At 31.2% G+C, this 14354-nt stretch overlaps 1 protein-coding gene and 1 long non-coding RNA gene across 4 annotated transcripts in view; one reads left to right on the forward strand and one right to left on the reverse strand.

Annotated features, from left to right (window-relative positions):
- The window catches only part of LOC118682286 (uncharacterized), a 319104-nt gene that overhangs the window by 139244 nt on the left and 165506 nt on the right, over window positions 1–14354 (reverse strand). The window lies entirely within an intron of this gene.
- LOC118682281 (inactive dipeptidyl peptidase 10) overlaps window positions 1–14354 on the forward strand; it is a 73106-nt gene that overhangs the window by 19255 nt on the left and 39497 nt on the right. The window lies entirely within an intron of this gene.

A 14354-nucleotide genomic window follows, 5' to 3' on the forward strand; every position in this document is an offset into this window, starting at 1 on the left:
AAATATTGACGCTTTTAAAAATAGAGGGTAATATTTTATTCAGATGACCCGTCTTTATTATCATCCTGAAAGAGAGTTTTTTGTATTCTTTTAACTCTATTTTTTTAACTCACTCAACGTCACAGTGGTTATGTAAGAAAACGTGGCTGAACTATATTCCTCCGCTCTGTTTGCGCTATCGAAATTACTCTCCTAGCGCTTTCAAATGGGTAATATAAAATTGATGAAAAAGGCAATAACTGTCAGCTCTCGCCAACTTTCGCATTTCTTTTAATCTGCACCCAATTGCCGGGTAATCATTGCAACTGTAAACCCTTAATTCAACTGCCAATAACTCTGGTCGGTTTCAATTAAATTAAGTAACTCAAGCTTTATTGCTTTCGTTCTGGCATGAGAAAGTTGTATAATATGCATAAATTCCTAGAGAGATATGTACATATGTATGTAAGCATGTGTGTGACAGTGCAATATGTCAACGGAATTCTCGCATGTCAACACGTCATTGCCATTCAACTATCGAACATCGCGAGAAGAGCAATAAATCAGATATTAAAAGAATGTAATGCAGTAATAATGAATAGTTGATAATTGCTTTCTTAGAGTTTAGTTGTTTTGTGTTCTCACATTTCATATTGAGATACATGATAAATTAAAGTCAGCAAACTATAAAGTGAGTTTCTTATTAGAACTTACTTAAAAACGAAAGAAAGAGAGAGAGAGGGAACTCCCAAACTATTTCTTTCGACTAACAATTTCACTATGTGCACAGCATATCAATATAAAATTATTGAACCAATTTCTGTAGAAATGTTGATTGAATCTATACGTACATATGGGTCGATGACACCCACAAAAACCATTTATTATGCAAATGCAGTATTGGTTGACTAAGTGACTTCTGCGGCTTTATAGTATTTAAATAGGTTATTATTTAAAATTGCAGTGCAAGAATGTGGTAGTATTCAGGCATATTTGCTTTTGAAAACACAGTAAGAAATTTTGAAAATTGTGAATTTGTAAAGAGCGTTCTCCGAGATCACTCTCTACAAGGTACAACCTGGTTAATCACAAGTAGTCTCAATCGGTGAATTTTCGCATTTTCAACCATCAATATCTAAAGAAGTGAATTTTGTCAGTCGAGGTCAGCCAATTGAATTATTTAAAGAAGATACTTCAATTAGAAATGCAGTATATTTAATACTGATTGAAATACTGAGTAAAGTAGTTGATAATGATCCCAAGTAATGTTACCTTTCTAGACGGAGCTTCCGCAGCATTTATTCATCCGCTCCGCACACGGCCCAGAGAAGCCTAAAATGTAAAAACGATTTAATAACAGAAAACCTTATATAATATGTTATTTGTAGTCTATATGGCTCGATAACTAAGCTTTTTGATAGTATAAAATGAAAAGGGTCTCAAGTACCACTTTACTGAATTAGAACTGAATTAAAGTTTTGAATTGTGCTTTAAAAATTCAGATCGGTTTTGATTGCAATAAAGAATAACTTTATACATATGAAGATTTTTCAAAAAGCGAAAACCTTTGAATACAAACACTTTAATACGATTTCATAATGAAGTTCTTAAATTGTCTTGAAAACTAAAATGGAAAATCCATAGTTTTCGTAAACAAATATTCTTGATTTCATTTCCATTTTATATTTGTTTATAAATTTTATTGAACCGTAAATGCCAGATTTTGCACTTAAATCGGCAATAAATGTCGGCGTTTTAATATTTTGCATAATAAATATTAATCTTTCACACAATGAAGACCATAGCACTAGAACTTTATTAGTGAATAGAACACACAAATGACCTGGCATGAAGAAATTAAACCAAAGCGCAGCAGGCAAAAAGTAAATAAAATTATGTGGCGAGTATGCGAATGCGCAGTGTGGGTTAAAGTAGACGAATACAGCTGTATACTTGTATATATACAGTATACAAAATATTTTCTTTGTAGTTTTCAATTGTTTATAGTTATATATATATACATATGTGTATGTGAGTTTGTTTGTAATGATCCAAGAAGATATGTTTGTTTATCTACAAACGAATTTGCTCAAATTCGAATTGTAAAAACAGAGCAGCGTAATAAATTTCAACCACAATTCACAGCTAACGCAAATAACCATATCGAAAAATTACAAAACAACAACAATAATAAATAAACACACTAGTTTATGGATCATATACGAGTATAAGATAAAGGTGAACTAGATTGTTTATTATGCGTACGCTACAAAGCAAAATAGCACTGTCCTGTGTGACTTATATGTGTGAGTGTATTTGTGCTAACTAAGAGTAATAATATTTCCAAAGGCTTGTGAATATTTAAGAATTTTGCAAATATTAATGTTTCATGCCAAAGATAACTTTAGCAAATTTCAAGTGCATCAAAGTCAAGTAGATGCTGTACTACAGAAAAATATGAGAATAATAATACAATTGGGTGGGAGACTGGAATAATTAAATTTTAATATATTATAAGAATACACCATTGTAAATTAAAACATTAATTAGATATAAATAAAATTAAAAAGAAATTAATAAAACAAAAATTCAAATAAACAATTTATATTTATAAAAATATAAAAAAATATTTAGACAGATAAATTTTGAATATTACATGAATCGAAAATACTTTTTGAAAAGACGTACTTGAATAAAACAAAAAATTTATGTTGATGAATTTGAATTTTTTTATTTTTGAAAATTATTTTTATTCCAAAAAAAAACGTTTTAGACAGAAAAATTAAAAAGTTCAATGTAGCCTAAGCGATTTTATTCGAAAAAACAATAGATAAAATTTAAAAACAAAATTTTGTTTATAAAAATAGTTCATAATATTAATGAAACACTTTTTAAGCACTTACATTTTGTACAATAGAAAAATAGTTCTTGTTAGCAAAATTAATAAAAAGTAATGAAAACAATATTATAGTTGTTTGAGAAAAAATATTTTTAAACTTGAAACTGTGCTTCTAGAAACTAATTCAAAAAACAAAAAAAACGAAACATATTTTTAGACAGAAAATCACCCAATCAATTTCTTTAAAAAAAATTAATAATAATAATGTATGTACTCGAAAACATTTTCTAAAAACTAACTTTTGGCAAAAATATTTATGTACATTTTTTTTTATCAAACCGCAAGCTTAAAAAACATTTTTAAACAGTTACGTTTTGAAACAAAATAATTCGTTCAATTTAAAATTTTGAAAAATTCAATATGCTTACTGAAATGTTGAATTTATAAAGGGATTTTTTTTACATTGTGTATAAATTTTGTGACATATTTTGAAAAATTTTAGAAATGTAATCCACTACATATTATAAATATACAACCTAAAAATAAAATTATTTATAAATAAAAATATGAAGCACTTACTAGACATAAAAGCTTTAAAATGAGGTAAGAAAAAATTAACTCGAATACAATTCTAAACATAAATATTAAGGCAGAAATAGAAAATGGTAAAAACAAAGTTATAAAAAAATAAACATTAATAGTACAATAATTTTAAAAAAATTCGCTAGCTTACTTATTTACAATAAATTTATAATGAAAGCTCCCAACCGCCTATTTGGCTCTACTGCGATTTCCAGCTGCGCCAATGCCACGTGAGCTGTTAATAACTGCATGCAGGCATACGCAGCCACTCCGCAGAGTTTAGCAGACCTAACGGGAGATTTTGAGGAATACGTGATTTGGTATTAAAAACTGTAATAACAATAAAAATTACAATAAAACGAATGATAATAATTATTCTACTTTTCCTTTATTTCTGTTCCAAAAAAAAAATGAATGACTTTCTTATATCTTTTAAGGTCTCCTCTCGTCTCCTACTAGCCTCTCGAACTACTTTTGTACATATAGAGAAACACACACAATTATTCTGCACATGTAACGGTACTTGATTTTATTCAAGCTATTCAAGAGCCGCGCATTAGCCACACTAAAGCAGAGATACAACAGGGCGCATGAGTAATTAATTTTCGTTGCCTTATTTATATTTTATGTACGTAACACCTAAATTTTCATATTTTGCCCAGAAAGCCAAAAGTTGATGCTGCAAAATGCGATTCTAAGTAGAATATTTTAAATTCAAACATCCCAAATTGTGGCTATAAACTAGGAATAACCACAACAGTAATCCGTAAATCACTTCGGTAAAGGCAAATTGCGGACAGCTATAGCAAGGTATTGTCCACTGGGTGGTCTCTGCCCATGCTAATCATTATAAATTTGTCTTGCATATATGTGTGCTTGTGTGTCTGTGAACAAAATGAATTTTAAATCAATTCAGCTATTAAATATGTTATAGAATTCCATACAACTTTTTGTTAAATTTTATGAAGCAGTACAAAACTCTTCGTCCACTTACACTATACTTCTCTTACCATGATATCTTGTCAAAAATATCTGGAAGAATAATCTCAGTGCTCAATTTGTTTTCTTTTCCGCTTTTTTCATAATAATGCTAAAGCACCTTGACTCTCATCGTTTTAGCCTTATAGGGTTGGTATTAGATATGTTTGGTATCGATATGTTTCACCTTAGTATATATGAACCCATCATATGTATATAGTTTTCAATAATACAAGTATATGACTAAAATGGTCTAACTGTGCTCTGCCGATTAGCAAATATTCAAAAAACAATTTGTTAGTTTTATGAAAATCTTAATATTTTCTATATTCGAAAAAAATCGGTCAGACCTAATGCTTGCATTTAGGTTAATGTCATTACATGCCGTTGCATGCTACTTGTTAGGCCAGATGTGTTTGCAGCGATTATATTGCTGACGCATGCAACGCCGTATTTGCTACAGGCAGTCCATTTACCACAAGTTGTAGATAATCATACGTGCACACATACTTACAGATATACATTTAGATACATGTGTTTACCATATATATTATTTATGTAATTAGAAGTTCAATACGAAAAAGTTCGATTAAATTGCTTTTGCAAAATTTATTTGCAATAACCGGAAAATTAACATAAATTATTCGGCAGCAATACACTAAGGACAAGGTTGTGAACTAAGTTGATATTCTAGCATTGCTTAAAAAAAAAAAAGTTGTGGGAATGCGGCATTAATTTTCTAAATTCATAATTTGCTAACTTTTCCATTATTAACACTCGTTCACAGCTTTTGTTCTTATTAATTTGATTGATACTGTCAATTAAAAAAGTTTCTGAGTAAGCTTCATCAATTTTTCGGTGATGGATGGAGTGGGAAAAAACTTATGGAAATTGAAACAAAAAAATTAGAATTTATGTTTAAATAATATTTGCAAATTATATATTCGAATAACTTGATATATATTATATACAGAGAATGTAAATTTCAAATATATTATCAAATATGAAAGTAAATGTTGAGTAATGCAAATAATAGAAATTGTCTAGCACTTAGATAACACAATGACAACCAAAAAATTAAAAAAAAAAAAATAGGAAGTCATAAGGTTATAAAGCCACCAAATTGTTGGTAATTTGTGACCAAGATGACTTGTCAGTTGACAGGTGTCAGACAGTTTGGACAAACACAAACTTTTACGATTAAAGTAATTTCGGAAATAAATATGTTTAATGCGAAGTGAACTGAAAGATTGTAGACACGCTAAGGTGATGAACGAAGATAGAAATTATTAGTGTTAGAGAAATGTAAAGAATCATGAATTCAAAATGGATGTCAGGCTTCACTTCGTAAGTCATCCGAAGTGTTAAGGTAAAAGGAAATTCCAAAGACCAAAACCGAAACCCAAAAACATTATTTATAATTATGCACTAAAATAAGATTTCAACACGTTTCAATTACACTCTCGTACTCATAAACTAACTATTAAACAATATTTTACGAAGTTTTTTAAGGAACATATTAAAAATTTGTTAAAATTTTAATCGGTAACAAAATTAATCTATAACCTTAAAAGAATGGAACTTATTTACCACTTCTAAAGACTGTACTAATTTTCGCAGTTTTCTTCTTTTGCACCTCTGAATACTTCACTTATATTAAAGCAGTGTTAAATCCCTTATACTTCTTTTGTAGTATATAGTTCGCTTAATACGTTTCACATTCTTATTTGTTTTACGACTTTTGGAGTTTGATCACATACGACGGACGTGCGCCAAACTTCACTTCTTACACAGTCTAAGCTGTGTAAAGTTCCTCTTGATCTATTTATTCTTTCTAAATACAATCACATTCGAGTAGAAGAAACGCATTTTAAAGTTACTTCATTTAAGCTGGGAATTTTATAGAAGTTGCGCTTTGAAAAGTGTGCAAGTTTTTTAAGGGACTGCTTTTACATGGATACCAGAGTAAAAATTTGAAAAGGATAATGTTTTCAAGGCAGCTATTGTATATAATTTCGAAAAGTAGAGCCCTTATATCTTTAGGACTATGCTTAATTTACTATTCATTCTTATTCGAAGCTCCCAGATCGCTTGCGGCACACTGCAATGAGGATATTCACTTACCTTGATTAATGAATTAATACCCCGACTCGACAAGGAAAACTTAAAAGTTGTCTGCTATGTGGGCAGCTCTTCTGTCCAGAATGTTCAGGAAGAAAATTTAATCGTGTATTCTGCCTCATAGGGTGAACCCTGGATATCTCCGCCAACTGGGTGGAGGGTTATGGCCTCACTGTTAATGCAAAAAAAACAGAAATCTACTTTTCTACAAGTATTCTACAAATCAAAAATCTCGAACAGCCATTGTCGTAAAATGGTTTATTTTGGGTCGACACAAATGTCATCCGTGCCATAATAACATACATAATCTGTTGAAATGTTGCAATATACTAATGAAGAAGTGGCGCACCAAATCCCTGAAACTGGTAAGTCCAGCCTGTTTACTAGATATTACAGACGCTATGAAACCCACCAAAACAAAGGCTTCGGTTCAAGCCAAAAAGTTCATTAACTTACTAGTGGATAGCCAAGCGGCAATAATGACTATCCGCAGCACCAGCGAAAAGTCTCGTTTTGTAAGATTATGTAAGGACCAATATATATGTATACTCTTAAAAGAAATTAATATTGCTGATATGTGCTCTCACACAGAGATTATTCAAATATTTTTCAGTAAATATATTTTTAATCTTATCAATTACGATTTTGAAATTAAGTAGTACTTCAGTAAGTAAGTAGCAAAAATACGAGGTACAGTAAAATATTGATATGCATGCAATAAAAATTAAATGTGTACTACTTATGCACTTAACTAAATGTACAAAAGTACACACGGTCGTGGAACAATCTATAGAAAACTCTTTGATCACAAAATATCTTATAAATAAGATATATTTAAAGTCATTGACGTAGATGTTCAACATTTCATAATCATGTAAGATCATAAGCAGTTAAGTATTCAAGAAAATAAGCAGAAAAGTACCTACATAAGTATATAAGCCATTGATTATATGGTATATGTATATAGGCATTTATATATATGGTATATGCATTAAAATGAAATGGAAATCTTTGCAAGGTCTTTTGCTTTTCTGTTACAGTAGATAATTACAATAAGCTCATATGCACTTAAGTATATAAGTACAATACTAAGTACAAGTAAATATTTATAAGCAAGCATTCTACAAGGTATATTATTCTGAGAATTTATTTGTAGATGTATAACCATATGCAAAAACAACTTCTTCTAATATTCTATTCAAGCTTTAGCAGAGTTCAACTTACTTAAGTAAATAAATAAATAATTAAAGGCATATAAAATTTGTAGTAATAAGTACCTTAATAATTCTCACAAAGACTTAAAGTAGGACATTTATAGAAATTGAATGCACATTTTGCGTGTAAGTAAATATTTTTTGTAACGGTTTGTGAATTGTCCCTTAACGCCACTTTTTCTTGGCATTTTATTAATTTCCATTTGGAAATGTAAATTATTGAAGCGTAAAGTAAAATAATTTGTAGTATATAGGGGTCCAGATTTAGTACAAACTTATTAATTTATGAGAAAAACTTAAGACACTTAGTTTACTTTGAGTAACTATATGTATCAGGAAAAAATGTTAACTTCAGCTTACAAGAACTTGATTTTGATCGGTCGGTTTTTATGGCAGCCATATGCTGTAGTGGTCCGATATGAACAATTAATTCGGAGATTCCAACATTGCCTTGGACGAAAATCTATGCCAAATGTTGTGAAGGTATCTTGTCAAATAAAAAAGTTTTCTATGCAAGGACTGGAGTTTGAACGGTTAGTTTATATGGCCCACAAAAGGTCAAATGCTTGAGGAGTAAAAAATGTGTACAAAATTTCAGATCGATATCTTAAAAATTTAAAATTTCTTTCCAAAACGCTCTTTACAACCTCAAAGTGTACCCTGTACCCCGCCGTTAGTAAACTTAAGCATATCAACATTCTTTCCTTATGTACGTATAACGACAATTCAGGCCCCTAGCAATTCACTGGTCATTCAACAAACACCAAATGTTGGTCACATAACGTATTGATGGCTGGGCTCGGGGACGTGGTTTCTCCTAGCTGCTACTAGAATCGCTGTATATTCGCAGTTTTAATTTTTCTGGTTTGTGTTTGCGGTAAAAATTGGAAATGTTCGAGCGTGAGGATAATTGTAAATGTGGCAAAAACAACAAACAATCCCCGTAACGGTATTTCGTATAACTGTGATGAGCTTTATCTTTGCATTCATTATTCATTCGCATTCGCGTTCGCATTGAGTGCAACATCTGAGGCCATTTTTTTCAGTTTCAAAAAAATTATGAAGTATTAGTTTTTTTAGATAAAAAATATTAGTTTTATAAAAATATAATCTTGGACCTTGAAAAAATAAAAATCCTTCGATCAGCTTATTATGTATTCTAAAAGCTATATAAATTTCATTAAAAGCTACTGAGCGGTTTTCGAGTTACTGTTGTCACCAGTTCGAAAAACATAGTTTTGAAAAAACGCACTTTATTTCGCAATGTTATTTCAAAGTTCAGATTATCCAGTACGACCATAAATATCATAAACTCTTTTAGAACAAAAAAAATTGTAGATGGTTACAGGTAATGATAAAAAAACTAATGAAAATTTGATATTAGAAAAAAAGGGGCGGCTTCTCCAAAAAGCATCATTTTAAGTGAAAAAATTTACATTTCAGAGCGGCAAAAAATGGAAACTTTTTTCAATAGTTGTATTCCTTTGATCACTACCTGAAAAATATATCTAACGATCTCGTGTGGAGACCAATTGGTCTCGGTAGAACCGTTCAGGTGAAGTTTTCCTCACCGACTTTGAAAACAGCGTTTCGAGAAAAACACTTTTAAAGTTTTAGGAGCCGATTACACTAAGTTGAAAAATGCTTGCAAATAGGTTCATAACTCCCAAAACTATTTGCCGGACCAACTTCAAATTTTTGAAAAGTTGTCTCAGATATATGTATACTCGATACATGCGTAATGTGCTGTTATCCCTTAGGCTAAAAATGTTCCAAGCCACATATAAAACGACAAGCGAATAAAATGGCAAAAATACTAAAATAAACAACAAAGTCTGCAGAATGAAGAATCATACACAATATGCGAGCGCCCCAAAAGATATTATAGCGGAAGAGACACACATACAAACATACGCGCCTGAGCGATAACGGTTATAAATAAGGGGGAAATTCCAGGAGAAAAAATGTTCAAAATAAGAAAAAATTAAATAAATATTGCAAAATAAAAAATAAAAAAATACACAATAAAAAAAAAAATTAATTAATAAATAAAGCAACATTTTTCACGTGAACATGAAATGGCGGAAGGCAATATTTTTGCAACTAAAGTGTTTAATTTTTTATCACCGCTTGCATGCGAGTGAATTTGTGAGTAACGAAAATTTATTTTTCCCATCATGCCACACTGCGCCAACCAAGCGCATAAAAATGGCCTCTTCGCGCTTCAATGCACAGGATATGCGGGTCACTGCGAATAACCGTAGGGCCTTAAGCGTCCATTCTCGTGTCACCGAGGGGGCCGACAATCCACAACAGCAGCAAAAAACAGTTGCACGCAAGGATATTCTGCTATATATAACTGTGTATGTGTATGTATGTGTGAAAAAGGCATTTTCGTGTTGGTGTTACTGCTACAAGTTGGCGCGCTTATTGATTCTACACCTTTGTCCGTGGGCGTTCTAGAACTTATTTGCAGGAAGTGTAAATTTAATTATAGTCAAAAAGGATTAAGCGCGCTGCTGAGTTAATATAAACTAATAATAATAGCGCGATAACGGTAACAGCTGCAGAAGTGCCAGTTAGCGCGCTGAATTTGTAAGCAATTATTCAGGCAATTACTAAATCAAATTGACACACTCTTACCATAGTTGAGCAGTGGGAGCATTTGCGTGTGCATAAATATACTTCGCATATCCTTGATTGATTGGAATTTTCGTTGTTGCAGAATGCTGCTCTGCATATTGTTCGCCATTTTTATCAATTGCATTTTTCGCTTGCAGAATTTATGCCTCCATTCGAAGTTTCTCAAGTGGAAAATTATCCGTTGAAATGTGCATACAGAATGATAAATTGCGCTTTCAAACTAGCAGATGTGAAATTTCACTAGATGTCATACGCATACATAGCTCCAAACATACAAGTACATATATATACACGGTTATATAAACTAACCCAAGGGATGCACATAAATTACCGCTGCGCAACCTACACAATCAGCAACCGTAGAAGTAGCAGCGTTAGCTTTAAAAAAAAACAGTATATTTTCATTGCCTACTTTTAGGCGTTCAACTAGCTGCCTACGCTTGTGCAACCAATTTGCGCGCATATTTATCCGCGAACTTCAATTTTTAGTTTGTACATAGTTTTGAAGCGCTGGGCAGCAATAAATTTGTGGTATCTCTGAACTTTTTTAAGTTTCTCAATAATAATAGAGAATTTAGAAGTAGGACAAAAGCAGCAATCACACCGCGCGTTAAATACTGCGTTTTATACTGCCAAAGGACGAATTAGCCCTTCAGGACCTAAGTTATCACTCTCGGGTAGTATTGTTGTTATAAACATCATTTTTTTGATGGATATATACTATCAAAATATCTTTATATTTACTGTGAAATTTCATTAGCATCAGCTGGCAACCCTAAATGTAGGCAACATTCTTTATTTTATTCTTGGCATATGCAAGCGACTATCAGAATTGGATTTTATTTTATTGTATTACATTTGTAGTGGTATATCTTCCATAACGAGCATAATCGATGTCACAGTTTCATTCAATAGGATTCCACCATTGGTAAATTTCTAAAACAAATAAAGTGACCTACTTGTGGGCTCGAAACATGAGTAGTTGCGAATTTACGAGAATTTCTGACGAAATTAATTAACGCTTATTTCACGAAGCATAATGCAATATTATTTGAATATTACTATTGGTTCGGTTTGTCTAAGGCAAAAACCAGACCCAAGGTTCTAATTCCTTATCTCAACTGTTCCAGGTATACAGATTTTAATTGAAAATCCTCATTTCAGGAAACGCTGATGATAAGTGGGCAGACGCCACATCTAAGTAATCATTCTATCTGAGCAGTTCCGATAAAAATAGTCGATGATAGCGTAGTAACTACGCAAAGTCATCGAGTTTTTTTGGTAGAAACAAATACAATTCTTTATAAAAGAGAGCTAGACCTAAGTTATCGTAGAGATACGTTTAGCACCTGTCAGATCACTAAATTTACAGATAACTCTCCTGACGATAATAATTTTTTTACATAAGACTTATATTCCGGAAATAAAATATATATGAATTAGAGTTTGATTTTGGATACTAAAAAGAAGAATCAGAGTAACGTTATTTAACCCAATTTGACGGTATGTCTTCTAGAAACACGAAATGAATGAGGGTAGCTTTAGTCAGACTATTAATATTGGAGATAACTCCCTTAAAATGAATGACTTTTTTCTACATAAAGATTAAACTTCATTCGCAATGCAGTCGAAGAAATATAAAGAAATAATTTCTAGGTACTAAGTGGAAGAATCAGAATAATTTTTTTATTTTTTAATTTTAGAATATTAACATTTTTGTGACACACACTCTAGTTTCAAATCGAAAAAATTACACTAATAGTATAGAGGTAGTTGAAGTTTAGGTAAGCGGTCGAAACAATTTATATCCCTCAATTTGAGAACTCTGCTAATACATAATACTAATCATGAAAATACCTATCTTAGCACAGCTCAACTAATTGTTCAGCATGTTACAACAAAATCAAAAATTGCTAACATATACTATCTACATCCTTGCTTATGTATAACCATCTACATAATATATGAAAATGAACATGTACTCGCGCTTAAGCCGCATATAATTAGCGCAGTAATTAAACGAAAAATTAGAAGCACAAAAGTACTGTGTGAAACTAAAGAATCACAAAAGCAACCCAAACACTAGGCCAACGCACACACTGAATAAATTGCCTGGCAGAAAAGATTAACAGCGCGACTTGAGTAAGAAAAGTGAGAAGAGCGCACATTCTGAAGGTTTAAAAAGCCGCAGTTGCCATGGCAATAAAATATAAATAAAGAGTTGCAAAGCCTAACGCTAACCAAACAGTGAGCTGGGGGATACCCAGTGGGAAATATATAGTATACAATTATTCAATTATTTTCGATGTGTTGGATTGCGGAGGGATTATAGAAAATTAATAATAGTTTGTTACCAAATTTTTATAAATTGTAAACGGATGGGATATTTTGACACTCAAGCCCAATTATATAATGTTTTTAATGTACTTTTGATAGTTTTTGGGTATTCTTTGGGGGGAATACATTTGACTTCTGGTAGCAAAAGAGTTTTTGATAGTTTCTGAATACTTTTTAGAGAATAATATTAGCACTTGGAAACGAAAAAATGTTTTCAAAGGTTATTATTTCAACCGTTGAGTTCCCCAAAGGATTCAAATTTTTTTGAAAATACATTGTTATTTTTAATTTGAAGATTTGAGAGTATTACACTAGAAATGTGAAAATTAAACTGGGACAAAAGTTTCAAGGGAAATGTTTGGAAGAAAATATCTATTTAGACAAGCAGTGGGAGAACGTATAGAGACAGAATGATACCATATCGGGTATGGTTCTCATAAATTAAAACCAGTTTGTGAACTTATCTTTTCTTAAATTAATATAGACCTTATAAGAAACTTTAAAGGGATTCTGTAAAAATAGTATATTTTGGTAAAAATTGAAAATTTAAGACTTATTTAGATATATATGTTGGGCATAAAAATAATGATGGATATATTTTAATTATATATTTTAATACCAACGTTGCTGATTAAAAAATTAGTTAATTTTACGTATAGGGTTTTGATAACGTATGTGATATTAATCTTCAGAGATTACGTCAGAATAATTTCAATTAAATTCTTCAGATCAATGCTTTGAACCAGTGAATACAAGTAATTTAGTTAGCTGTGAAGCAAAATGTAACTCAGTGATATTTGACAATTCTTCGATTAATGTGCTTTAGTTGGCTTTAGTCCAGTTGAATCAAAAAGGTGTTATAAAGCTATGTTAAAGTCTCTTAAAATGTTAGTAGCACTTACGATGTCACTAAAAGAAACTTCTCGAAAATACCGATGATATTTTTCAAAACTTCTACTTAGGTATGTTTTGTAGCTGGCTCTGATCCAAATGAGTTAAGAAGGTGTTATAAAGTTCTTTTCAAATCTCTTAATAATTCAGTAATACTTACGATCCAATGTGAAGAGCCTTCTCAAAGATACAGTGAAATTTGCCTTTTAATGATATTCTGCAGTTGGCTTTGGTTCATTTCTATAACGAAGATGTTATAAAGCATTTTGAAAATCCTTCAAAATATCAATTTCGAATATCCCGTGTAATTGACAATTCTTTTATTAAAGTGCTGTAGATAGCTGCGGTTAAGTTGATTAATGAAAATGTCATTACGTATTTTGAAAGTGTGTTATGCTGTCAGCAATACTTAAGATCTTATATCAAGAGTAATCTCGAAGATATTTTTCGATTAATGTGCTGTAGAGGGCTTGATTAAGTTGAGCGAGTGAGTACAGAAAATGACAGAGTTAATCATAGCTCTATATCAAAGGCCTTCTCAAAAAAAAAGAATAATAATGTCTCAGACGTTTTTGTGATATATATTTTGTTTTGTTTTCTTAGGTAATATTTGATTTCATAATTATATATAAAAGCTTGTAAAAACTTTGCGTATTTATCTATCTCTATCGATACTGAATTTATTTCCTACCGACCCTATGATCGTATTACACTCTCTTATTTCACCAACAACAAAAGTAAACATACACTAAAAATATTATTGTCGCATG

The sequence above is a fragment of the Bactrocera oleae genome, chromosome 3, assembly GCF_042242935.1.
Source record: "Bactrocera oleae isolate idBacOlea1 chromosome 3, idBacOlea1, whole genome shotgun sequence".
NCBI lineage: Eukaryota > Metazoa > Arthropoda > Insecta > Diptera > Tephritidae > Bactrocera > Bactrocera oleae.